The sequence below is a fragment of the Rhododendron vialii genome, chromosome 1a (assembly GCF_030253575.1).
Source record: "Rhododendron vialii isolate Sample 1 chromosome 1a, ASM3025357v1".
Taxonomy (NCBI): domain Eukaryota; kingdom Viridiplantae; phylum Streptophyta; class Magnoliopsida; order Ericales; family Ericaceae; genus Rhododendron; species Rhododendron vialii.
Window position 1 is genome coordinate 47,598,675 of NC_080557.1, and position 21,340 is coordinate 47,620,014.

Below are 21,340 nucleotides of genomic sequence, written 5' to 3' on the forward strand. Positions count from 1 at the left end.
CTGATCGTCGTTGATTTGATTAAGAAGGACGACCTGGCTGATCGTCGTTGATTGAATTGATTTGAAGGACGAGTAGACCGTCGTTGATGGATTGAAACGGACGACATGGCTAATCGTCGTTGATTGAATTGATTTGAAGGATGGGTCATCGTCGTTGATTGATTGAAAAGACGACATGGCTGATCGTCGTTGATTGAATTGATTTGAAGGACGACATGGCTGATCGTCGTTGATTGAATTGGTTTGAAGGACGACATGGCTGATCGTCGTTGATTGAATTGATTTGAAGGACGACATGGCTGATCGTCGTTGATTGAATTGATTTGAAGGACGGGTAGACCGTCGCTGATTGGTTGAAAGGACGACATGGCTGATCGTCGTTGATTGATTTGAAGGACGGGTAGACCGTCGATTGATTGAAAGGACGACATGGCTGATCGTCGTTTGATTGAATTGATTTGAAGGACGGGTCATCGTCGTTGATTGATTGAAAAGACGACATGGCTGATCATCGTTTGATTGAATTGATTTGAAGGACGGGTAGACCGTCGTTGATTTGATTGAAAGGACGACATGGCTGATCGTCATTGATTGATTGAAACGGGTAGCACAAGCCATTGCTGCTTTGAATTGTATTCGGATTGCCGAAGTGTGCTCCAGGTGCTAGTGGAGTGGGACAGTGAGGCTGTGTGCTTGACATTTGCCATGCAGAAATGGATAGGGAGAACAACATGTGGCACCCCCCTTACAATTGCACTTTCCCAGAGCAGCGGCTTCGGCTCCAGTTCCAGTAGTGACTAGATCCCAGGTATGAACCCCTAAGATCCTGATTACTTGCTGCTTTCGATACTGGACAGGCATGCTTTGACACTGGATAGATTTTCCCTGTTTTCAACAGTTGATATACAATATGCAATGATATGTACGGAATTGAATGCATAAATTGAAAATGCAAGAGCAGACTAGGGCGGCTTCTAGAGGATGATAGCCTAGGATGGCCACATAAACAAGAGTTTCACAAAGCGATATTTTCACCTTAGCCACAGCTCAGAGATACGCGAGCAATAGATAACCAGCGGCTAGAGGTGTGCAGTTGAAAGAAAGGCCCATAGAAAGGGTGGCTCGCGCTAAAGAGTTTTCAGAGGTTCAGAGAGAGTAATCTAAGAGATTAAGAGAGAGTGAGAGAGAAAGAGTCCATCAGCGAAAGCCTCCTCAGAAGAGGCGGATGGGATAGGAGCCCCAGGTACTCAAGGAGATCAAGAGTGACGACAACGACGAGAACGAGGCTGAGCTCTACCACTGAGGACTACCATTGAGCCTCTTTACTTTACTGTCCTTTGCTTCTGAGATGTGCTCTTAGATAGATAGACGTTGAGCGGGCTGGCCTGCCTCAGTTGACATTTAGGAGTGGCATTGGGTCGACGTGCCCTTTTCCTTTGATGCTTGGGCGGATGAGCCCCATAGATAAGCTTTGCTTGGCCCTGAGCCGACATGCCTTCGCTGCTCATAAGATTCCACTGCTTGCGGACCACAGATGGTAGGGTAGCAATGCAAATTGCATTTTCCAATTCATTTGACTCTCTTTTGAGAAAGTTTGAAAGAATGCATAGACCAATCGCTAATATCTAATTTGCGTTGACAAGTGAGCTGAGTCGACACACAGACACATATATGTACAGACTCGCCTAGCTCGAACGAAAAGGGAGAAGAGCCCCGGATACGTCACGGACCCCTAGACATATGGAAAACAATGAAATTTTGGGTATTAACGTGCCAAAATTCACAGTATCCCTTAGACAGGTGAAACTGACACTTGCATAAGGTCCAATAAACGTACATTGACCTGTACAAATCGGTAAAATTAGAAAAAGCATCCCGACATGACAATGGATTGAAGAACTAGAAAAGTGTCGCACAGATGGACAAAAGACGCAAATGATGACTCATATAGGCCCGGACTGAAACCGACACCCCTGTGCAGTCACATTAGGACCATATGATTTGCACAGCATGACAAGACTTGGTAAAAGCCCCTTGATCGAGATTCGAGGTGCTTTGAATTTGAAATATGCCCCCGAGGGTTCAAAAATCTTTGTTAGGCGGGATGGCTGCCTTCTGTTGTCTGATGCAGGGATTGAAGAAGCGCGCGCAGGCTTGAGACCAACGCGCATCACTTTTGTATGAGTGCGTGTGAGCGTCAAACTAACGCGCGAGATTGCAAAGCTACTGCAACCGCTTAAAATAGACGTTTGTTGAACTTAGAATAAACCATGAGCCGTTAGGCCTCATAAGCATTTCGTTCTGTTTTTGATGCTTCAAAATATTTTAAGGCTTTTGCTCAGCTTTGAAATCGAAGTAGCAGCTTGCATTAAATTTGAAAGACGAATGGCTTCCCCCTTCTGATTCTCCAATGAATCAAAGGACTTCAGCCTACCAGTCAGCACTTCGACTTGTCTTGTTCTCGACTTTTCTTGACCCTTGATGTGCACCACAATGTCAACCTTAAATCCAATTGATAAAGTATGACCGAGCCTCGAAGAGAGACTGCCTACGTATCCTTTTCTGGGAATCAGGTCAAAACGTAGTTCAGGCTAAGGTTCGCTCGTGTATTTCACCTCTCCTTTTATGCTCTAACTTTTGCCTAGTATTGCCCTTTCAGGTTTTTGGTCTAGCGAGCTTTCGACTTTTGCCAATTCATTTTTGCCTAGACCGCCTTCATAGGTTTTCGATCTAGCAGGCTGCTCTAACTTTTGCTTGGAATCGCCCACCCTTGTGGTTTTCGATCCAACGAGCATCTCTCAGGGATAAAAACACTTGAGTTGATCTGGGTTGACCAAGGTGTTGAATTTGTTGCCGTCGAGGTCGATGACCTTTGATTGTAGCCCCAGATAGAACGGCTTTGATAGTAAAAGGGTCCTGACTGCTACAATTGGAAATGCCTCGCTCCAGGCCACTTTTGTACCTCTTTAATGTGTGCTTGATGGAACGCTGCTGCTATTGTTTTGAGTATGGTACGAGGCCTGGAGCCTTCTGAGCTGCTGCTTTCTAGCTTGGCGTCCGATAGCAAGGGATTTGATACTTCTTTATCCCATGATCAACGCCAGGCGTGTCTTTGTGAGACCATGCCAAGATATTGTTGAATTCTTTGAACAAGTCTGAACGGGCGCAATACTCTTATAGGGACAGCGCTGAACCAATTTGAACCATCCGGGGGTCTGCCCCATCTTTCAAGTTTATTTGAAATTACTTCTTCTTTTTAGAGGCTGAGCATGCCTTTCGTCTTCCCTTTCGGCGAGGGAACACATTTCCTTGGGGATGATCCCATCGAAATCTATCCCTTCGTCGTCGGGGTCGACACGGTTTATTCAAAAGCCAGCAAAGTACTTAAAAGCAGGATAATGCATATCATAAGAACCCTCGGGGTTTCCAAGCACAACAAAAAGACTCAAATTGAGAAAAGAAGCTACGACATGGAGGGCCAAGAGGCACAAGCTCCGACTCAGAGCTAGACTTAGACGACTTGAAAGACACTGCGTCAGACTCAGACTCGAAAGTGTCAATGCAAAAGAGACGCGATTTGAAAATGCAACTTTTATAGTTACCCTTGACTTCCTCGCAGAGAGGTGGGAGCTAGAGGACAACAGGCTCGAGCAACAGCACTTCGGCTTCTTCAGCTTCTTCGTCCAAACCCACCTGAGAGAACTCCTTGAACAACAGCCCCAAATTCTCATGATTGAAGGGTCCAAGCCAGTCCGTTTTCTCCTTTGATTGATTAAGCTTCCTCTTGAGTTCCTCCTTTGTAGACTGCTCATCACTGTCAACCCAGGTATCGGCGGTAAGGACCTCGATTGCACCTATGGCCATCAGGTTAACCTCGGGTTCGGATGGGAGAGACAAAGTTGGCTTGGTTTGATTTTCTGGGCTAATAAAAAGGGTTGGGTTGAATATGGTGGAGCTAGGTTTGATTTGAGTGGAGCTTGAGTTGATTTGAGTAGAGTTGATGGATATCTGGTTAACACATGGGTTTGAAACGTGTTGGAGCATGAAGTTGGATATGACGCTGGGCTTTGATGGGAGTGGAGCTTGAATGGTGCCATTGTCAATGAGATTTTGAATTTCATGTCTAAGGCGGAAGCAGGCATCGGTGAGATGGCCAGGCATTTGATGGAAAGCACAATAGGCGTTTGGGTTGTAGTATGCTGGGAATGTTCGAGGTGAAGGAGTTGGAAGGAGTGGCTTGAGGAAGCCAGCTTCGAGGAGCTTCTCATAAACCGAGGACAAAGGTGTGAAAAAGCGGGAGAAGGTCCTTGGTGGGTTCCGACGACCAGATTGAGGAACATGATGCACTCTTTTGCCTTTGGGATTGATTTCTTTGCTGCGAATGTCCTCCCCTTCGACATTGGCTTTGAGCAAGGATCCAACATCCTCCTTCGGGTGAGTCCTGGCTTCATGGAACTCAGCCAGGTCTTTGAACATGTCCTTCGAGCACTGCTTGGTTCCGACTGTAGGAGTGTGGCAAGCTTGAGAGGATTCCTTGATCAGCCCCATATCTGGCTGCGGGGCTATGGTGGTAAAGAGGTCAACCAATCCCTGGACCATAGCCATTTGTTTGTCCATTTTCTGGTTCATTTCTTTAACAACCCTCTTTAGCTCAGCCAGCTCTGTTTGTGCTGCCATTTTGGATTAATGGTTGAGGAGGGTGATATGGCTTTGGAAGTGACCGTGAAATGGCCCTGGCAGACGCTCCCAAGTAGGTTTGGCTCTTTCCTTTGGTGAAATGGCCTAGAGCTTTTGACGGCAAAGTAAATGAGAACTCAGTGGCGTTCCTGCAGTAAGCTTTTGAGAGAATTTGAAGGAATGCAATGCGCATGTCATCGTCGTCGGTGTCCTCCTAGACTCTAAAACTAGAGAGACCGTTTACGACATTCGGACGCTTGCCATAGAATCCTCGGATTTTCTTTTCGAGGGTGTATCCTTGATTGAATCGACTGTCACTAAGAGATGCCAAAACAGCCTAAGTCTTTGACTTCCTCCCTTTTCGAAGTTTCAAAGTTTGATTTTGGAACAACTCGGTGTAGATGGCATGATACCGTAACCGAAATGGCGTAAGCAGCACTGTGCCGGAGCCTGGTGTAAGTGACTAGCACTTTTAACCTGAGTGGTGTAAGCATCACGTCATTCTCTCCGTTGTTCCTAGTTTTGCGATTTGAAGCCTCGATGGGGTGTTGGATAAAGACTTAGAAAGTATTGATTTCCCGAAGCCTCATTGATTAAGGACTTGAAAATTTTGGTAACGTGCAACATCGAGATGCACGACTCGTCATCGGTCCAAGGCAAACGCCGAGTGGGCGCAAGACAGACTCGACAAAAGACATCCTAAAAGCCGCCCTAGCATGCTCCTACGCAAAACGATCATGAATGTATGTACAAGCATGCGATAGGGAAAGCAGTAACACATATGGGGTTAGAAACAAGTAATCCTACCCTGCGGGTTCCTGTCTTATGTTGAAAGGTTCTAATGCATTGTACGCGCTGTAGAGGCCGGTTTTGGCTTAAAGGGGTTCCTCTGACTAGAGCCGCGATATACCTCCCATTGCAATGCGTGGAGCAAAGCAACGGTCGAACGATAGTACGACTCATCATCGTCCAAGGTTGTTGGGCGTTCGAGGACCCCGGGCTCCAGTAAACTGTGCCGGTTACCCAAAACACCTCAACGGGGCTGACCAACCATCGATGCGAACGGAGAATGCCGAAGAATGATTTGATGAGAGAGAAATGCAACTTTTTGAAAACAAATGCCCTTTGAAGCTTGGCTCACTTTTGTTAATTGATACTTGGAGAAAACTACACAAGAGAACAATAGTAAAAGCCCCAGTTCGGATTGGTCGGATGCTGAGATCCTGTTACGTTACCATTCCGTTCTTCAGCAATGCGAAGCGTACTGTTTTGACAAGCTTTTGAGAATTGTTCAATTATGTATTAATCGCCAAATATCAACCAACGCAAATTTCCCCAGCAGAGTCGCCACTGTGGGCACGCGCCCCCGGAAATTTTTATTCGTAAAATCGGGTGCAGCCCCCTTTTGTTGTTGGAAAAGCGCGGCGAAACGCCTCGATTCAGAGTCGCCACTCGGGTTTTAGCGGTAAGAATACCCAAGGAACCGAACTCGAAAACGTTTGCCACGTTTGTTTGAGTTTGAAAAAGGCATGGACCGGTCCGTCGTCACCTTCGATATCTGAGGTTCGGGAGCCAGGTTACGAGAGGGGAAGGGTTTTATGGCACCCCTCTCACCCAATCCGGAGATCGGTCTCTACTCGGGCATTTTGTAAAAGCGCTTGCATTTTTCTCTCATTTGATCATTCTTTAGCCAGTTAGGGCGGGGGAACAGTTAACGGGGGTTAAAACTGTAACAAGTTATAATTTATATGACAAAATGTTTATGAATGATTTGATTGCGATGCTAAGTATAGATTGAGAACAAGCACTGAGCATCCCGAGCAAACTGCAGTACGCCATCACAAGGTGACGTGAGCAGATTCTGCCAGCATGCACTGGTCGAGCCACTGCATGGTGATACAACCTGCGCACGCCACATATAAACTGGCGTACTCCACTTGTTGGATCTCTCAGTCTTTGTTTGCAACCCTCTGGGCTCTGGAAAAGGACCAGCGCACACCCAGGGCAAACCACGCAGTTTAATATAGCAGAATATACACAGTCACAGGCAAAATGAATGGCTTTAGGCCATGAAAGAAAGCAGAACACCCCAAAACAGTGTGGGACAGAAGATAGGCCTAGCTTACGCTTCAGATGCAAGGGCCAGTCACTGGACCCAGAAGCCTACTACCGTACGCCAGTATATTACTGCCGTACGCCACTTTGCCTTTGATTCCAGTGTTTGGCTTTGCATCATCTGGGTTCTGGAACATGACCAGAAAGATCCCAGAGGCATTTACATGGCAGAAATGAACAAGATAGGATGCCACCACTAAACAGTTCTAAATATGGAAAGCAGTAAACTGGTTATTAGCATGCTAAGGTGGTCGACAGAAAGATAAAACAAAAGGAATGACGATCCATGATCCCACGCCAGTTGTGCCCATACTGCCATGACTGGCGTACGGCGTTTGTAAACTGGCGTGCGCCATGTCTCATCACATACGATAGCTGTATTTTGTCTATTTAAGGCCAGGACTAGTATTATCTACTAGCCTGGGCCTTACTGACCCCCCTCAGGAGTTGAAAACAGAAAAGAACACAAAGGTGGTATACCTTTTAGTATTGTGGTTTGGTGGTTGTTTTTGAACTTGAGGGTTGAAGATGGTGGCTTATATGATGACTGGGTTCCAGCAGGATGTGTGGAAGTGTATGACCTTTTCTTCTCCTTCAATGGATGAAAGGAGATAGAAGGCTTGAAGAAAGGAGAAGAAGAGAGATGGCACCTTCTTAATGTGGCTAACCCCTTGCAAATGAATGCAAGGGGGGGTATTTAAAGAGGGAAATGGACTGAGATCAGTTAAGGCCAGGCCTTGTTTGGCTGGTCTTAGGAACAAAAGAGGCCTTCCATGCATTAAATGCATGGGACTAGTTGATGGGGGGTGTAGGAGAGAGAGGGGACGCCCCTGCCGAAAGCTATCATCAGGGACACTGTGGCCGACGTCAGGGTGGCACAAAAGTCCCGCCCAAGTGGCTGAATAAAGTTGATTTGACTGGGTTTGACTGGCGTGCGCCAGTATAAGCTGGACCACTGGTCGATGACTGACACGTGGTAGCTTACTGGCGTACGTCACCAAGACACTGGCGTATGCCAGTTGGGTTTTGCTGGGGCCGTTTGGCTCTGGTTTGAAGGGTTTGAAATGGGTTTTGGACGCTCAAGGCTTAAGCACACCCTTGTCCTTGATCTGTTTTCGACTATAACCATCATTGGGGAAATAAAAGATCGACAAATGACATTATCCGGACGGTCCAGAATGGGGTGTCTACAACATGCCTCTTGGCCACGAAGAATTACTTTTGGCCACGAAGAATTACTTTTGGCCTCAAAGTAATTCTTGGCCGCGAAGAATTACTTTTGGCCGCGAAGAATAATTCTTGGCCTCATCGAGTTGCACTTGGCCGCTTCAAATTGCTCTTGGCCGCATCGAGTTGCACTTCCCTGCTACGAATTACTTTTGGCCGCATCGAATTGCACTTGGCTACATCGAATTGCTCTACAAATATTTGCAAAACCAAAAAATAAAAAAATCACCAACTCCCAACTTGGAAGAGATGTAGAAACATGAACGGAAGTTAGCGATACAACTCCTTGAAGCAAATACATAAACCAAAACAAAACAAATCAAGTCAATAATCTAATAAAATCAGTTACGAAGAATATCAACTCCTTAGTGAAGATCCCAAGGGAGAAAGAAGAAAATTCATAGTGGGGAGCCCAGAAATCCTGATAACAGAAACATTGAATGGTTGCATTATAGTATAAACATTGAATGGTTGCATTATAGTATAGTTGCAATTCTGGAATGGGTGGAATCTCCTTACTTTCAGGTAAATAATTGAGTCCCCTGCCCATTCAAACAATGTGCTTAAAAAACTCCGAGCCAGTGCTTCTCAACTTAAATTCCAAGAAGAATCAGGTGGCAGCTTCTTAATTAGACCAAAGACATTGATGTTTAACCACACGGTGACGGATCCATTTTTACTCACGAAGTATCAGATTTCAGGAAGTTGCAGAATGAGGCTTCAATGTTGAGACATCTTTGGACTATATAAGCCAAAGATGGTAGCACGAAAATAAGCCCGGTCAAGAAGGAATGTTGAACTTTAAAGACTTTCTAAAGCTTCATGAATATGTTCCTGATCCTGATTTTTTAACTAATTCATACCGGAGGTATATCTATATCATTTGTAACTGTAATCAAATCCTAATATTCACTTGAGATTCAGAACATTCCAAACATAACCTACTTCAGATCAGCCCCCAACAGTTAAAATTCCAAAAAAAAAAGTACGGAAAACTTTACAGATGGTGAGTTGGAGAGGGGAGGGCACCGATGAAGTAATTCGAGCTCGCACATAAATCGCATTCCAAAGATGTGAGTTTGCTTCCTGGCTTCGCGAGGTGCCCATGTGCGCACATAACTCGTATTCCAGAAACGCGAGTTCTCATTGATCCAAACAGCGCCATTGCAAAATTAAGCGTCCATGAGTCAAATTCTGCGGCCAAGAGTAACAGAGTGCAGCCAAGGGTAAAAGCGCGCGGCCATTGTTTAAAATAGAAGCGTGGTTCTATTTCACGCTTTCCGAATAATGTGGCCAAGAGTAAAAGCGGCCAAGAGTGAAATTTGGCAGCCAAGAGTAAAATAGTGCTGCCAAAAGTAAAAGCACGTGGCCACAAGCCACACTTCTATAATACTAGTAAACTTGTTTGTAATTCACACATCTTCTTCTCACACAAATATCCAGGGCTTCCAACAAAACTTACATAGAAATTCTCGATCATCTGATCAGGGCAGCAGCAGAACACCATAATTCCTCATGATCCAAAGAATTTCCCTCATTTCAGCTTCCTTGTCATTCTATTTCCCTCTTTTGCAGCCTAATCCTTCAGCTATTTTCCTCATTTTGCTTAGTGGATGAAGATGATTTTGTGGGATTTTAACTAAGAATTTCTTCCACCACTTCCAGTCCAGCTTCAGGGACGTTATCTGGGTAAGAGCCTGATTACTATGCTTGATTCTTTATTAACTCATACAGGTTAATTATCTTCTTCTTTTAATTGAATGAGGGTTCATTGAGTAGTGGACTGTTCTTCCACTGGGATTGTTCAGTAGGGAAAACAATCTTATAGTGGGTATTCTGCTAGTTTTTTTTTTTAATTTTATGAAATCTTGCTGTTACGTAGGTGTTTGATGTTCTGAAATTCTCAACTGGTAACCTCCAACGATTTCTGATGTATGTATGCTTCTTTGCCATAGTAAGATAATGGTGCTTGTCAATCCAAAGGTATCCAACTAGAGAAATTTACGATAGCCGATCGTGATGAACACTTAACCCTATATGCTCAGATTCTGAGCTAAATATCCAAAGCATGTCGTGTGTGGGACACGGATACACAAGGTCAATAGTCATTTCGGTGCTTCTCGGGGTAGAAAGTAGCATAGATTGTGCCCAACTTTGCAACCCCAGTAACTACCCTGCAGCATTTGCAATCCTAATCTGAAAACTTTCATTGGCAAGAGTGACTGGAAGAGCAAAACCAGCAAAAGTATGAAGAATGAAACAGTGAAATTCCTAATATCATCGCGAATTTCCCTGTAATTGGAATTCAATAGTGAATATTTTAGCAGTCTTGTACTATGAGTACTACCCAATCATTATTTAACTTTAATCAAGGACAAAGAGTGAAACAATGGAGACATAAGCTTCACCGTGGAAACAGAAACAACCTGGATCGCCAGCTGAACTCTTATAGCTTTGCAGCAGTTATTGCAGCAAAGATTTCAAATCAAACTAAGATATCAACTGGCGGTTGTGTGCAGCCATAAGCATTTGTTGTCCTTGGTGCATATTGTAACAAGCCTAGCTAGCTTCCTTGGAAATAATAACCTACTCTCGCGACTGTCGGACTATTTCAACTGGAGTACATGTGAGGGAAGCAACACAAAGAATCAAAATTATTACAGTTCTGAAATCAGTGAACAAAGAATTAAAATTATTATGGTTCTGAAATCAATGAACAGGATCAAGATGTTCTACAGCTTTGATGCGCAAAGGCGCAATTTCATGCACCCCAGACACATGCCTGCGTGCCCCGGGGGAAGTCCTCAAAATTACCAAACAAGCCAAATTTCCTGTGCATGCTACGGACAGTCTCGAAATTTTATTTGTGCATGATTAGAACTGTTAAAAATTGTTTGTAGTTCAAAAGACATGACCAAAATTGGTCGTAAACATTTAAGCCTTGCTTTTAATGAATCTCGATGATGAAATGACTTTCCGTATGCTTCCATGAAATGTGGATGGTCTACAAACTCTGTGGAACACTTAACCAATGGAAAAAAAACTTAAGAATAAGGGATTTGAGCTTTGAATGAAACTTAAAATGTGTTCTTGGCTTAGTGGCTCCGACAATTTCTACAGTGGTATGCTTTCTACCCTTTTTCCACGAATGAAACTTAAATATTTTTATAGTCAGATCCCACCATATTTTAATACTTTTAAAACCCTATTTATCTATATAAAATAGGTCTTGATCCGATTTAAAATGAGAGAGATGCGGGTATTTTACCGAAATAAATTGTTTTTTAATCCACTGAGGTTAAAATGGTCACTTCTTCTGATTTATTAATAACTTTGAATCGAAACCACTTGGGTTAAAAAGTAAATTTAACAAGCTTTGTAATGGTTCAAACCACTCGGAAAACAAAGTTCGAGAGTGTCCGGGACAAGCCTGCAAAGAGTGACTCGTTTGACCGCTTTGATGTGCCTCCGGCGCAAATTCATGAGCCCCAGGCGCATGTCTATGCGCCCCGTGCGCAGTCCTCAAAATTTCTGAACAAACCAAATTTCGCGCGTATGCTATATACACTCCCGAAATCCGATTTGCATGTGGTTAGAACCGTTAAAAAGTTTGTTAAATCTACTTTCTAATCGAAGTGGTTTTGGTCCAAACTTATTTGTAATTCAAAAGACATGACCATTTTACCCTCAATGAGTCAAAAAACACATCATTTGGATAAAAGGCTTGTATTCCCCTCATTCTAAATCGACCGGATCAAGACCAATTCTATGTTGATGAATATGATTTTCAAAGTCCTAAAGCATGATGGAAATGAATAATGAAAATAATAAAAGTTTCATTTATGAAAAGTTAGTCAAAAGCAGACCGATTTAAAAATGATTGGTGCCACTACGAAAGCAGACCGATTAAAACTTCCTAAACAACTTTCCAACTATGAAAGATGTTCAAGAAGTTTGGAATTTGGCTTTCTATTCTATTTCTCCGGAGTTTGTCACACCACACATTCACAAATAAGAAGAAAAAATAGAATATATGCTCGTATGTCAACTTGTTTTTAACTTAAGTTGGCCTGTGTAGTATAGTTCTAGTTCGGAAGCACCGTCACGTACTCACGTGATGCTCCAGATCACCCTATATGGAACCGCTACACATTTACATGGGGCCATACACTTAGTCATAGGTCCCACAAGAATGTGTGGTGGTTCTAATCCTAAGGTATCCAACTAGAGTAATTTCCAATAGCCAGTCGTGAAGAACACTTAACTCTATATGCTCAGACCCTGAGCTAAATATCAAAAGCATGTTGTGTGTGGGACACGGATACACAAGGCCAATTGACATTTCAGTGCTTCTCGGGTTAGAAAGTAGATAGATAGATTGTGCTCAACTTTGCATCCATGAAGTGATATCTAGACATAAACAACTACTCCATAATATCATAGAATGGTATCATGGAATATACAAGACCTACTCTTCCTTTATCAATTCCTTTTTTTCAGTTTTAACTACATAAAGAGAGCCTACTTTCAGTTTTTTTCAAATCTTTTAATTTCAAACTAATTTTGGATCCAAATTATTTGGGTTAGAAATTAGACTCAAAAAGCTTTTTCAAAAGTTAAAATCACGAGCAAATCGGAGTTCGGGAGCGTTCATGCCAAGTCCGCGAAGTTAAACCTTTTTTAAGCTTAGAGGTGCGCCCGGGGTGCATAGGCGTGCGCCTGGGACTCATGTAATTGCGCCTGAGGCGCATTGCACAAAACATAGATATGCCCCCTTCTTTTCTTCTTCCCTCATACATTCTTAAACAGAAACCTCTTGATCCAAATTCCTTTAGTTTAAAATTAGACTCAACATGTTTTTCAACGTTAAAATCATGCACAAATCGGACTTCGGGAGTGTTCATTGCAAGACCGCGAAGTTAGGTCTTTTTTTTCTTGACAGCTTTGTGATGCGCCTGGGGCACAGAGGCGTGCGCCTGGTATGCATGTAATCGCCGCACGCGCATAGGAGTGCGCCTGGGGCGCATGTAATTGCGCCTAAGGTGCATTACGCAAAACGTAGCCCGCATTAAAATTTTCAAATCTTTTAATTTCTAACTAATTTTGGATCCAAATTATTTGGGTTAGAATTAGACTCAACAAGCATTTTCAATAGTAAAAATCACGAGCAAATCGGAGTTCGGAAGCGTTCATGCCAAGTCCGCGAAGTTTAGCATTTTTTTAAGCTTAGAGGTGCGCCCGGGGCGTATAGGCGTGCGCCTGGGACGCATGTAATTGCGTCTGAGGCACATTCCACAAAACATAGATATGCCCTTTCTTTTCTTCTTTCCTCCTACATTCTTAAACAGAAACCTCTTACTGGGTGTCTTCCTGAGTCTGAAAGCCAGGCCAATTTCAGTATAGGCTGGAAACTGATGATCAAGCAAGTAGCACTTGCTTTTCAACAATCAATATCGAATTCCAATAAAAAGGCAACACTTATTTTGATGGCGCTAAATTTCTCACTTAATTTTCGGTTTTTGCCGCGTCTTGGTGAACTTTACGTCCCTTTTAAGGACCGAACCGACAAACCTTTCCACTTCCTCTGCATCCATCTCACCATCAAATGCCGCATACTTCCCTTTTCGTGGTTTGAAGGTGATCAAGACTTTGTTAGATGATTTGAATCCCAATTTATCGAGTGAATTTAGAAATGACAGATGCTTGGATGCATCCAGAAGCACATGGGAAATAGAAGCACAAATCATGCAGCAAATAAAAAAAATATAGTCTTTTAGATCAAGAAACACTACCAAGTTGAATTTGTTCAACACAACCAACAAGCATTCGCAAGAATTTATGTTTATCACAACTTATTTCACACCTTGGAAATTTTATACAGATACACTTCTCAAACGGTAGTTCTCGTTTTTATATAAAGTATAACATGTCTATCTTGAGATTTTGAAATTTTGAAAAAGAGTTGTTAAAAACTTCAGCTCTAAAAAGGCAACGGTAAAAACTCCTAGTCTTTTTTTATCTGCGATGAAGAAAGTAAGAACTGGGAGGAGTGTAATTAAAAGTTTAGTAGTGAGAGAGAGAAGCATTGTTCTAATTTTATCTGATGTCCCCAAAGGGAGACGGCAAGGGAGTTGATGAAACAGGACCCGAAGGGGGAGACCATACTAAAGGAAGAAATAGGAGAGGAAGGAAAAGGAAGGATAGTTTCCTTTATAGACACCACAAAGCGGCATCAATTGATTTAATAGCTACAAAGGAGCTTCATCAAAATAACAAACTATTGAGATTTGTGTTATTTGACTAACCTCTGATAGAATCTTATCCAGCTTGCCTTGCGCTCTGGACGTGGTCATGAGGTGGTCGTAACAGAAATGGTGAGGTCGAAGGGTGGTCAATTAATGATGGTAGTTGTGCTAGCGGTGGTGTGGTAGTCGTAAGTATCGGTCAAATTATAGTGTTTGTGGACATCCATATTTCGCTTCGTAAATGTACAAGTCCGACTTTTGGCAAATCTCTGTGATGAAACCTTTTTTGTATGCTTTGATGAAGTGTGTAAAGCAAGTTAGCTCTGTGAAACTCTTAATTAATAAAGTAATATGTTTGCACTAGGAAGTGAGTACCGAATGAAATTTGGAATGAGTAGAAGAGTGCAAAAACGTTTTTTAGTTTTAGTGGGTCCTATGATCCAAAGTACATTGGTTAGAATTCAGATTCAACAAGCTTTTCAACGGATCAATTCACGTGCAAATCGAAGTTCGGGAGCGTCCGTGACAAGCCTGTGAAGTTGGGCCTTTTTTGCACTTTGAGGTGCGCCCGGGGCGCATAGGATTTAAAAACAAGATATGTTGACTCTTCCCATCCTGCCCAACCACGCCCCGTCTCTTCTTCTTCCCTCCTCTTGCTTCACCACCACCACTACCTCACCGATTATGACTTTTTTTCAGTCGTATGTAACACATTGAAATTGGAAGCATCATGTAATTCATCGGTTTTCCTTGCGTGCAATCCATCGAGGTTCTGTATTGAGAAGGAACAGAACTAGAAAAAAAGAGCTTGAATTATGTTAACCGTATCCCAATTGCTTCCTTGAGTCTTCAATTCATGATTACTGAATGTGGTAATGGACCTTGCTCAATAATAGTCTATTTGTTACTTGCAAACATTATTATTCGAATTCAAGTATATATTGCACCAAAGTGGCCCAACATATCTGGTACGCCAAGAAAACAGTTGACGTTACTTTGTTGCGTGTTATATTTCTTGGCGACGCATTCTGTTTTCCTTTCTGTTTAGTTTTGCTGCCATGGCTTTGTTTCAATTTGACTATAATAACTTGAAGTACATTCTAGTGTGTGTGTTTATACTCAATTCCTGCTGCTGCCATTGAAAAGGAAGGATGGTTTCCTTTTGTACTCACCACCAACCGATAGGGGGGTGGACAGCTAGTTGTTGTGGACTGGTGGTGATAACATGTGAAATGATGAGGTCGTGCTGAAGGTGCAGACGTAAAGTGATGGTGGTCAACGTGGTGAGTTGGCCAATCGTAACAGTAATTGTGAGGTCGAAGGGTGGTCAAATGATGGTAGCTAGGTAGTAGCGGCGATGTGGTAGTCGTAGGTAGTGGTCAAGTTATAGTGTTTGTAGTGTGGACATCCATATATAGCTTAGTTTGTAAAAGTATAAGTCTGATTTTGGCGAATTCCCTTGATGAACCTTTTTCCGTAGGCTTTGATGAAGCGTGTAAAGTCCAATTAACTCTATGAAACTCTTAATTAATAAACGAATATATTTGAACAAGGGAGTGAGTACCAAATGAAATTTTGAAAAAGCAAAAGGGCACAAAAACGTTTTTTAAATTTAATGGCTCCAACGATCTATCAATAGTTTTGCCATCAACCCACTTTTCATAGTCAAAGCTCTATTACCTTAATTGTTTGATTCCACCATCTCTTAGTAATTTTCATATCCTACAAATCAATACCAAATAGGTTTTGGTTCGATTTAAAAGAAGGGTGATCAAAGAATTTTGCAAAAGAAATTTGTTTTTTGACCCATTAAGAATAAAATTGTGAAATCTTTTAATTTAAAAATAACTTTGGATCCAATCTACTAGTGTTAGAAATTAAACTCAGCCAGCTCTTCAATAGTTCAAATCACGCACAAATCGGAGTTCAAGAATGTCCACATCAAACTCGCGAAGTTAGGCGCTTTTCTTGCAGCTTTGAGGTGCGCCTGGGCGAATAGGAGTGCGCTTGGGGCTCACGTAATAATGCCTGAGGTGCATTGTGCAAGATGTAGCCCGCATTAAAAAAATTCAAATCTTTTAATTTCAAAATAATTTTGGATCCAAATTACTTTGGTTCGAAATTAGAGTCAATAAGCATTTCAACGCTTAAAATCACACACAAATCGGAGTTCGGGAGTGTCTGTGGCAAGCCCGCGCATTTAGCCCTTCTTTTACAGGTTTGAGGTGCGCCCGAGGCATGGAGGCGTGCGCTTAGGATGCTTGTAATTGCCGCGGGGCACATAGGAGTGCACTTAGGGCGCATTTCCTAAAACATAGCCCGCATTAATGTTTTTAAATCTTTTAATTTCGAACTTATTTTGGATCCAAATTATTTGGGTTAGAAATTAGACTTAACAAGCTTTTTCAAAATTTAAAATCACAAGTAAATCGGAGTTCGGAAGTGTTTGTGACAAGCCAACGAAGTTAAGCCTCTTTTTTAAGCTTATAGGCCCGCCCGGAGCGCATAGGCGTGCGCCTGGGACGCATGTAATTGCGCCTGATGCACATTGCACAAAACATAGATATGTATCATATGTTAGCTCTTCCCCTACTGCCCAACTGTTAGCACCTTGATTTCCAAGGCTTGCTAAGCTTGGCTAGCGGTGGCACCTTGCACCCTAGCCAACCGGTGGAAACGAAGGCATGAGGCAGGCATGTCTTTACAAGGTGACCCGACGGTGTCGGTTGGTGTCGGCACTGGTCCCTAAGGCAAGTGGCAGTCGTGATGCACGTGATGGCCCGATGATATCGAGGCAGGGATGCTAAACGGGAAGCAGGCTTGTGGGACAAGGCAATCGAGAAAAACGGCTAAGTATTGGGAGCTGGGGTTGGATCACGAAATTGGCTAGGCAGCCTTGAATTGGCTCGGGCAAAACAGAGGCAGGCTTGAGTTGGCTCGGACAAAACAGTTATTGACGGTTAACAGCATTTCTGTACATGTTGCTGGGAACGTGGGACAGGTGTCCAAGGCAGAAACGGGCTGCATGTGTTGCTGGCAGCATGGGACAGGTGTCCAAGGCAGAAACGGGCAGTTATCGGCAGTTAATTTCCAGGCAGTTTCATGTTTCAATGTGCTGGCAGATTCGGGCAGTGCCAGCACAGCCCTAGGGCAGTTGGGGGTGTCAAACTGCAAGATCATGGGTTTGCCCCATGATCTCATGTACTTAGTGGCCACGTTTTTAGGATTGTAAGCCTATTTAGGCAAGCATTTTCGTAGCCTAAGGCAGAGGGTTGTTCTGTCTAGGCTCTTGAGTGTAATCCTTTGTGAGTTGGTGCTTAATAAAGGTTGGGACGGTTCCCGTAACTCTTGAGTGTGTTCCTAGACGTTCAAACATATCGGGTGTGTGTGTAAACACTAGTTGGCTGAGACCAAGTTGTTGGCAAACTTGGTGCCATCACGGGCAGATTTCTAGGCGAAAAACAGCCCCGTGACACCAACCATGCCTCTTCTTTTCACTATAGGCTGGAAACTGATGATCATGCAAGTAGCACTAGCTTTTCTACTCTGATTTTGATGCCGCTAAATTTCTCACTTGATTTTGGATTTCGGTCGCGTCTTGGTGAACTTTACGCCCCCATTAAGGACCAAACCGACAAACCTTTCCCTTTCCTCTGCATTCATCTCACCATCAAATGCCTCATACTTCCCCTTTCGAGGTTTAAAGGCAAACAAGACTTTGTCAGATGATTTGAATTCCGATTTATCGAGTGAGTTTAGCAATTACGGATGCTTGGATGCATCCAAAAGCACATGGAAAATAGAAGTAGAAATCATGCAGCAAATAAAAAAATTAGTCTTTTAGAGCAAGAAACACTACCCAAGTTGAATTTCTTCAACACAACCAAAGATGAAGTAAGTAGTAGTGGTAGCGGGAATGTGGTAGTCGTAAGTAGTGGTCAAGTTATAGTTTTTGTGGTGTGGAAATCTATATTTAGCTTTGTAAAAGTTCAAGTCCAACTTTTGGCGAATTCCCATGATGAAATGAAGGGTGTAAAACCCATTTAATTTTATGAAACTTTTAATTAATAAAGGAATATGTTAGAACAAGGGAGTGGGTACCAAAAAGAATTTGGAATGAGAAGAAGGGCGCAAAAACGTCTTTTACCCTTAGTAACTAGCTCTGACGATCTTTTAATCGATTTGCCTTCAACCCGGTTTTCATAGTCAGGCAAAGCTCTATTTTCTTAATTGTTTGATTCCACCATCTCTTAGTAATTTCCATACCCTCTATATCAATACCAAATACGATTTAAAAGAAGGGTAATTCCACCATCTCTTAGTAATTTCCATACCCTTTATATCAATACCAAATATGATTTAAAAGAAGGGTAATCAGAGAATTTTGCAAAAGAAATTTGTTTTTTGACCCGTTTAGGATAAAATTTTGAAATCTTTTAATTTAAAAATGACTTTGGATCCAATCTACTAGTGTTAGAAATTATACTCAACCAGCTCTTCAACAGTTCAAATCACGCACTAATCGGAGTTCAGGAGTGTCCATGGCAAGCTCACGAAGTAAGGCGTTTTTCTTGCAGCTTTGAGGTGCGCCCGGGCGAATAGGAGTGCACTTGGGGCTCACGTAATAACACGCCTGAGGTGCATTGGGCGAGACATAGCTTGCATTAAAAAATTTCAAATCTTTTCATGTCAAAATAATTTTGGATCCAAATTACTTTAGCTAGAAATTAGAGTCAATAAGCATTTCAACGCTTAAAATCACACACAAATCGGAGTTCAGGAGTGTTTGTGGAAAGCCCGAGCAGTTATCCCTTCTTTTGCTGGTTTGAGGTGCACCCCGGGCATAGAGGCGTGCGGTTGGGATGCTTATAATTGCCGCGGGGCGCATAGGAGTGCGCCTGGGGCGCATTGCCTTAAACATAGCCCGCTTTAAAGTTTTCAAATCTTTTAATTTAGAACTAATTTTGGATCCAAATTATTTGGGTTAGAAATTAGACTCAACAAGCTTTTTCAATTGTTAAAATCACGAGTACATCAGAGTTCGGAAGTGTTCATGCAAAGCCAACGAAGTTAAGCCTTTTTTTAAAGCTTAGAGGTGAGCCCGGAGCGCAAAGGCGTGCGCCTGGGACGCATGTAATTGCGCCTGAGGCGCATTGCACAAAACATAGATATGTCAACTCTTCCCCTCCTGCCCAACCATGCCTCTTCTTTTCACTATAGATTGGAAAATGATGATCAAGCAAGTAGCACTAGCTTTTCAACTCTGATTTTGATGCCACTAAATTTCTCACTTGATTTTGGGTTTCGGTCGCGTCTTGGTGAACTTTACGCCCCCATTAAGGACCGAACCGATAAACCTTTCCACTTCCTCTGCATTCATCTCACCATCAAATGCCTCATACTTCACCTTTCGAGGTTTGAAGGCAAACAAGACTTTGTCGAATGATTTGAATCCCGATTTATCGAGTGACTTTAGAAATTACGGATGCTTGGATGCATCCAAAAGCACATGGGAAATAGAAGCACATGGGAAATAGAAGCAGAAATCATGCAGCAAATAAAAAAATTAGTCTCTTAGAGCAAGAAACACTACCCAAGTTGAATTTCTTCAACACAACCAAAGATGAATTAAGTAGTGGTGGTAGCGGGGATGTGGTAGTCGTAAGTAGTGGTCAAGTTATAGTTTTTGTGGTGTGGAAATCCATATTTAGCTTTGTAAGAGTACAAGTCCGACTTTTGGTGAATCCCCATGATGAAATGAAGGGTGCAAAACCCAATTAACTCTATGAAACTCTTAATTAATAAAGGAATATGTTAGAACAAGGGAGTGAGTACCAAATAGAATTTGGAATGAGTAGAAGGGCGCAAAAACGTCTTTTACCCTTACTGACTAGTTCCGACGATCTTTTAATCGATTTGCCTTCGACCTAGTTTTCATAGTCAGGCAAAGCTCTATTTTCTTAATTGTTTGATTCCACCATCTCTTAGTAATTTCCATACCCTCTATATCAATACCAAATACGATTTATAAAAGGGTGATGCAAGGATTTTTCCAAAATAAATTATATTTTGAACCGTTTAGGTTAAAATTTTCTAATTTTTTTAGTTTCAAAATAATTTTGGATCAAAATTACCTGGGTTAGATATTAGACTCAACAATTTTTTCAACGGTTCAAATCACGCAAAAATCGGAGTTCGGAAGTATCCGTAGCAAGCCCGCGAAGTGGGGCCTTTTTTGTGGCTTTGACTTGCGCCCGGGGCGCATATGAGTGCGCCTGAGGCACATGTAATTGCGCTTGAGGAGCACTGCACAAAACATAGATATTGCCATCGCTTCCCCTCCTGCCCAACTGCCCCGCCGTCTCTTCTTCTTCCCTCCTCCTTCCTTCACCACCACCACTGTACCTCACGCAAGATCCAATCCCGCAAGTGTGAAACTATAAGAATTTGATTCTTATTTTAATGGGTTTATGGTACCTGGCCAAATACAAGCTTGCCGGTATTATCGTAATCGTTCATGAGATATTTGGTCCATTTTGTTGTTCGCTAAAAAGGATGGATACAAATTTTTGCTGATCAAATTATTAAAAGTCATGCATCCATTGTCCTAATTAGACAACTGAAATGGTTGACAGTATGCAACATGTAGAGTGGCGGGGACGACTCCTACTACACAAGCCAAATTCTACATCAATCCTATTCTTGTTTCTATGGCGGAGGGAGGGATAGGAGAGAGTCGAACTCTTGACTTAGTAGTTGGAGGAACTCCAAAGGAAGCGAGCTCAATTACCTTAATTGTTTGATTCCACCATCTCTTAGTAATTTTCATACCCTCTATATAAATACCAAATATGTTTTGATTCGATTTAAAAGAAGGGCGATGCAAGGATTTTCCCAAACTAATCTATTTTCTTGACCCACCCACGATAAGATTTTAAAATATTTTAATTTTGTAATAATTTTAGATCCAAAGTACTTTGGTTTGAAATTAAATTCAACAAGCTTTTCAACGGAGTTCGGGAGTGTCCGTATGTGACAAGCCTGCAAACTTAGACCTTTTTTGCAACTTTGAGGTG